The sequence below is a fragment of the Anopheles stephensi genome, unplaced genomic scaffold, assembly GCF_013141755.1.
Source record: "Anopheles stephensi strain Indian unplaced genomic scaffold, UCI_ANSTEP_V1.0 ucontig161, whole genome shotgun sequence".
Classification (NCBI taxonomy): domain Eukaryota; kingdom Metazoa; phylum Arthropoda; class Insecta; order Diptera; family Culicidae; genus Anopheles; species Anopheles stephensi.
The window spans coordinates 30,001-37,500 of record NW_023405082.1 but is presented as its reverse complement, the minus strand read 5'-3'; positions in this window follow the sequence as shown (position 1 = coordinate 37,500).

The following is a 7,500-nucleotide window of genomic DNA, read 5'->3' as shown; positions in this document are numbered from 1 at the left end:
CCTGAGAGCACATTTTTTTTCTAAGTCCCAGAAATCCGTCACTGAACATCACGACTTACGAAGACATGTTCCCCCGGTCCTCCCATATACGGCACGGGGACAAGTATGAAGTATGAAAATTTTGGTCACAGCGTGAAATCCCTCTAATGATCATGAAAATAGCATCGGATCACTTATCTGACCATAAAAAGTGAACCAAAACCCTATTTGGACAAACTTTTTGGTCCTATGAAAAAATCACTTTTCATATATGTCATGGTCGAAAATTTTCTAAGTCCCAAAAAATCACATATTCTCGAATATCTCGAAAACTACTTATCGGACAGGGGTCAACCAAGGTGTTTTAGAAAGGTCTTTACAAGCTCTATTTAATGAGCCATAGCGACTTTCAAGTGATTTTTTGACACTTTTTCGCATATCGGCATCCTTGGTTCCCATACTGGCCATAGGCCATAGGGCACCGAACGGCCAACTTTTGGTCCGGGGGTGAAATTTTTTTTTCACGAGATTTTGATGAAAATGGCTTCGGAACGCGTTTCTAATAATGAAAAGTGAAACCAAACAGTATTTGCGAAGAAAAAATTGTCCTATGAAAAAATCACTTTTTCTTAGGGTACGGGTCAAAAATTTTCTAAGTCCCAAAAAATCACATTTTCTCGAATATCTCGAAAACTACTTATCGGACAGGGGTCAACCAAGGTGTTTTAGAAAGGTCTTTACAAGCTCTATTTAATGAGCCATAGCGACTTTCAAGTGATTTTTTGACAAATTTTGTCATATCGGCATCCCGAGTTCCCATACTGGCCATAGGCCATGGGGCCCCGAACGAAAAAATTTTGGTCCGAGGGTCAAAATTTTTTTTCTCATAAATTTGTTCAAAACGCCGTCGGAACGCGCCTTAGATCATGAAAAGTGAAAAGAAACAGTATTTTGCAAAAGTTGGGGTGGCCTATGACTTACATGGCCACGTCCTAGGTCCGAGTTCCCGAGGTCGTGTTCTTCAGTGGCGGAAAAAAATGGCCACTTGTGGGAGATGCAAAATGTTCATTTTGTATTATAGGGGACACACTATCGAAGCGAAAATTTCAGAAATGGCCTAAAACGTGAAGAAATGATGGGGTATGTACGAAAAGAAGGTTTTTATGGTCAAACGGTGAAAATTTTTTTTTATGAAAAATTTTGGTCTCCCACCGTTCATGAATTTCTAGGACCAAAAATCGAAAAATTTCAAAACTTCACGATCGAAAGGGAAACGCATATGTGGTGTTCCTAGGTGTGTACGGTGTACGAAAAACGGGTTCACGATGAGATATCAGGCAAATAAGTGGACCTAAAGTGAGTTATACGGGTAAGACGAGGTGTCCAAAGACCGAAATAGGGGTACCAACTGAGAACGAAATGAAGGTCCCCGAAGTCGCCATACAAGTTATAGGAGGTGTCCAAAGTACGAAAAGAGTTCCATATTCGGCTGTTCCTACTATATGGTTCCCTGATTGCTGCTCCAAGGAGTAGTGAGGAAGTGTCCAAAGGTCTGTTGGGGGTATCGAGGTGATACCCTCGACGGACAATATGCACGAAAAGTGGTTCGATGATCTATCCTGTAGGTCGTACGGCAGCCATACCCGGCTGGAAGTACCGCGGTAATTCCGCAATAAAACGTTCGCCAGACGAACAAACAAATTGAATTAGCTCATCGTAGTGTACGGAAACGAAACGAAAATGTAAGGTGATTAGGGATCCGGGAGCAATCTCGCGATCCCATGGTTCGGTGTAAGAAATGATACGAAGTGTTCATAAGTCTCCTCTGGAGGCAGAACCATCGTAGCAAAGTTCGGGAACCCAAGGGTCACAAAAACTCGTAGGACGATATCCACGAATAATCGGGGACTTGTGGGGACTACCGTGCCCTGACAAGTCAACTACACCTTAACTGGTGATGGTCGTCCTACGGGGACCTGCGGGGAACAAAAGGGTCACAAAAACTCGTAGGACAATATCTCCGAATAATCGGGGACTTGTGGGGACCACCGTGCCCTGACAAGTCAACTACACCTTAACTGGTGATGGTTGTCCTACGGGGACCTGCCGGGAACCCAAGGGTCACAAAAACTCGTAGGACGATATCCACGAATAATCGGGGACTTGTGGGGACTACCGTGCCCTGACAAGTCAACTACACCTTAACTGGTGATGGTCGTCCTACGGGGACCTGCGGGGAGCAAAAGGAGTCAGAAACAATCGTAGGACGATATCCACGAATAATCGGGGACTTGTGGGGACTACCGTGCCCTGACAAGTCAACTACACCTTAACTGGTGATGGTCGTCCTACGGGGACCTTCAGGGAGCCGCAGTAAGTCGCAGGTCGTATGCGAGCCTTGATTGGTCCTGTTGGGGGCGTGCGGGGTGTAATGCCTCGGTACGTCAAATGTTGGTGTACGATGTACATCGATAATCTGACATCCTCCTGAACAACCTTTGCTCGTGTGGTTATTGGCGCTGTGGAGTCGGTGTACTGCCGCAGGTCAATGAGAGTGGTCACAACAAAGATTGTGTCACCTGATGAACGTAGAAAGAGAGTCTGCGGGGACTGGTGCCCTGGTAGACAAAAAATATCGAACAAGCAATTGACGAAGACGAATTCTGGTTGATCCTACCAGTAATATACGCTTGTCTCAAAGGTTAAGCCATGCATGTCTAAGTACAAACATAAATGAATGTGAAACCGCATAAGGCTCAGTACAACAGCCATAATTCACAAGATCATCCACCCATCAGTTACTTGGATAACTGTGGAAAAGCCAGAGCTAATACATGCAACATGCCGGGACCGCTGTCCGCTTGCGGGCGGTGGAACTGGTGCACTTATTAGTAAAACCAATCGCCTCCGGGCGGCTTGAGTTGAAGTCTGGATAAGGATGCCGATCGTATGGTCGCTTGACCGACGACAGATCTTGCAAATGTCTGCCCTATCAACTATTGATGGTAGTGTAGAGGACTACCATGGTTGCGACGGGTAACGGGGAATCAGGGTTCGATTCCGGAGAGGGAGCCTGAGAAATGGCTACCACATCCAAGGAAGGCAGCAGGCGCGTAAATTACCCAATCCCGGCACGGGGAGGTAGTGACGAGAAATAACAATATGGACCTCTCTAACGATGGTCCATAATTGGAATGAATTGAGCATAAATCCTTCAATAAGGATCAAGTGGAGGGCAAGTCTGGTGCCAGCAGCCGCGGTAATTCCAGCTCCACTAGCGTATATTAAAGTTGTTGCGGTTAAAACGTTCGAAGTTGATTCCCCGTCCAGACACGCGACCGCCGCGGGCGCCCGGCACACGCCGGATACGTTCGTGCGCGAGCTCGCGGCTGCGACTCACAATGGTGTGCCTGGGCGTCAACCTCGTGATCGGTCGGGCACGTCCCGAGCCGGTGCGTGGTGCCCGGGCAGCTCCCATTTACCTTGAACAAATTAGAGTGCTTCAAGCAGGCTAGTACAAAAGCGTCCACACCCGCCCAGGGTTGGCGTTGGCCGAGAATAATCTTGCATGGAATAATGGAACATGACCTCGGTCTGAGTCTTTTGGTTGGTTTTGTATAGACCCAGAGGTAATGATTAACAGAAGTAGTTGGGGGCATTGGTATTACGGCGCGAGAGGTGAAATTCGTAGACCGTCGTAGGACCAACTGAAGCGAAAGCGTTTGCCATGGATGCTTTCATTAATCAAGAACGAAAGTTAGAGGATCGAAGGCGATTAGATACCGCCCTAGTTCTAACCGTAAACGATGCCAATCAGCAATTGGGAGACGCTACTACATTCGGTGCTCTCAGTAGCTTCCGGGAAACCAAAATCGGGTTCCGGGGGAAGTATGGTTGCAAAGTTGAAACTTAAAGGAATTGACGGAAGGGCACCACAAGAAGTGGAGCTTGCAGAGGCGAACTGTCAACCGAAGCGAGCGGACGCCTTTCGTGAGCTTCTGGTAAAATACAGTTATTTGAGTGAAAACGATCTTCCAAGCAGTGAAACGTGCGTGCAAAGTGTGTAGTTGACCAGTTTGTACGCCAGCTGAGTGAAGACCCGGCGAAAAACCGTGAATATTTAGTTTAAAACGGCACACAAACATTGCGTCGCGCTTCGGCGCGTGTGACCGGAATATTGCGTGTGTGGTGAGGTGAGTGCGTGCGTGCGAAGCGCTCCCTTTCGGTGCGGTGGAAAGGGAGCCCGCACCCGCAGTTGGGTGAAAAACTCTTCAGGAGCAAGAAAGTGCTGTGAAAAACATAACGTTAACGGAAAAAATAAACATTCAGTGTAAAAACAGCACCAAAAACGGTGAAAAAACAACGGTGCAAAACACGTGCTAAGGGCACCTGTACTTAGAAGGGCAGTGTGTGTCAGTGTCGGTTTGTGCGTGCGAGGCGTGTTGCGTGTACTTGACAAGTGCACAGTGGAGAGCCCATCGGACATTCCGGTGGATGTCCTGGGAGAGCTCTCCCCTTTAGTGCCACCAGCGCCACCTATGGGGCACTAGCACAAGCCAGATCGCAGACACAAACCACAAAAGCTCCGCACTGAGCTTTTGCGATAAAGGCGTATGCGGACCGCATACCGGCTAGGCGCAGAAGCCTAGAGATTGCTGGGCACAGCAACAAACCGGTCAGCGGTAGAAATGCAAGAGGAGGAGAGCAGGTCTGATGGGTCGGTGGATGCGGAGGCCACCGTAACCGTCAGACCGAAGAAGATGAAGATGTCGCCGCGAGTAGTGGTGACGCTCCTGTCGCCGGGAACGCTGTCGTCGCTGTGCAGCGCACCGGGAGCACCCACGCCAGCCCCGAGGGGAACGCCAGGGACATCAGGAGAGGCGGATGCGGAAGCGCGAGAGAGGACCGCCCCCGCCCCCGCCCCCACACCGTCACCACGGAGATCGGTATCTCCCGAGATGCTGGCGCCAGCCGCATCGCCGTCGGTAGAAGAGATCGAAACCGTGGAACGAGAAGCGGAACCATCACCGCCTGCAGAGGACTTCACGAGTCGCATCGAGAAGCTCTTGCAGAAGCTGGAAGAGATGACCGTGTTGTGGGAGAAGAGCGAGGCGGAGAACGCGAGACTCCGCCACGAGCTGAATATTTATCGCACGGGCGTGCGAACAATCGAGCAGCTGGAGGACTCAGTGACTGGCGTGCGCTTGGGAAGCCAAGCGACAACCAAGTCAAAATCCGGGCCCAGCAACAGGACGATCAGGCGCACCAAGCAACGTGAGAGAGCCGAAGCACGCCAGTCGCTGGGTCCTGCCCAGCATCGCCTGCTGGAGATGCAGGAGCAGCTGCGGCGGGAATTGCAATGCGAGGCACAGACGAGAGACGGGCATGGGCAGCGATCCCAACCCCTGCAGCCGCGGGACCCTCCGGCACCGGAAACCCGTCGGCAGCAGGAACAAACGTACCGGACGCCCTGGTATCCGGATGGCAGGTGGCAGGGAAGCGGCAAAAGGCTCAGCCTTCAGCCGCAACCCAGCAGCGGCAACAGCCGAAACCTGCCGCACCGAGCCAACGCCCTGCACAGGCGAACCGACGGCCCGACGCCGACGACCAGACGCGATCTTGGTGGTTCCGGCACCGGGGGTCTCCTTCGCGGAGATCTACAGGCCCATCCGGACGAGCCCGGCCCTGCAGAGGATCAGAGGCACATCCGCATCGGGAAGAGGACCCCGAAAGGTAACCTCAGGATGGAGCTGGCACGTGACGTGGATGCGAGGCGTTGTGTCGCCGCATCCCAATTTACGCTGGGGGAGCTTGGGTCTGCCAAGGTCCTTACCGAGATGGCGGAGGTGCTTCTAAAGAACGTTGACAACCTCACCGAAGCGGACACCATCCGGGAAGCACTGAGGCGGCACTTACGAGGGAGCCAACGGTGGCCTCGTTGCGGATGTGGGAGAGGGCCGACGCGACGAACGGGCTCGCGTACGGCTACCGCGTGTCGAGGCAGAAGCCATCTTGAGCAAGAAGCGCTTGCTAATCGACTACGCTTCTTGCCAGCTGGAGGAGCCCCCATGCTGGAACGGCAAAGCGCCGTTGCTTCCGGTGCTGGAGAGGGGCATTTGGCGGCGAACTGCGTCGGACCCGACCGCAGCAAACTGCTGCAATCCGTTGCGGAGAACCTGGCCATCGGGCGGCCACCTGCAGCAGTTGCGGTTAGCTGCATCCGGTGTGGAGGACCGCACCCGCATTGCAGCGCACGGCTGCAGAGGACCAAAACGATAGTGCGGAGTGCCGGAGAGACAACGCCCGTTTCGGCCCGAACGAGATCCGCCATTTTTTGACACTTTTTCGCATATCGTCGGCAAAGGCGGCCATAGGCCATAGGGCACCGAACGGCCAATGGTCCGGGGGTGAAATTTTTTTCACGAGATTTTGATGAAAATGGCTTCGGAACGCGTTTCTAATAATGAAAAGTGAAACCAAACAGTATTTGCGAAGAAAAAGTCCTATGAAAAAATCACTTTTCTTAGGGTCGGTCAAAATTTTCTAAGTCCCAAAAAATCACTTATTCTCGAATATCTCGAAAACTACGTATCGGACAGGGGTCAACCAAGGTGTTTTAGAAAGGTCTTTACAAGCTCTATTTAATGAGCCATAGCGACTTTCAAGTGATTTTTTGACACTTTTTCGCATATCGGCATCCTTGGTTCCCATACTGGCCATAGGCCATAGGGACCGGCCAACTTTTGGTCCGGGTGAAATTTTTTTTCACGAGATTTGATGATGCTTCGGAACGCGCTAATAATGAAAAGTGAAACCAAACAGTATTTGCGAAGAAAAAATTGCTATGAAAAATCACTTTTTCTTAGGGTACGGGTCAAAAATTTTCTAAGTCCCAAAAAATCACATATTCTCGAATATCTCGAAAACTACGTATCGGACAGGGGTCAACCAAGGTGTTTTAGAAAGGTCTTTACAAGCTCTATTTAATGAGCCATAGCGACTTTCAAGTGATTTTTTGACACTTTTTCGCATATCGGCATCCTTGGTTCCCATACTGGCCATAGGCCATAGGGCACCGAACGGCCAACTTTTGGTCCGGGGGTGAAATTTTTTTTTCACGAGATTTTGATGAAAATGGCTTCGGAACGCGTTTCTAATAATGAAAAGTGAAACCAAACAGTATTTGCGAAGAAAAAATTGTCCTATGAAAAAATCACTTTTTCTTAGGGTACGGGTCAAAAATTTTCTAAGTCCCAAAAAATCACATTATTCTCGAATATCTCGAAAACTACTTATCGGACAGGGGTCAACCAAGGTGTTTTAGAAAGGTCTTACAAGCTCTATTTAATGAGCCATAGCGACTTTCAAGTGATTTTTTGACACTTTTTCGCATATCGGCATCCTTGGTTCCCATACTGGCCATAGGCCATAGGGCACCGAACGGCCAACTTTTGGTCCGGGGGTGAAATTTTTTTTTCACGAGATTTTGATGAAAATGGCTTCGGAACGCGTTTCTAATAA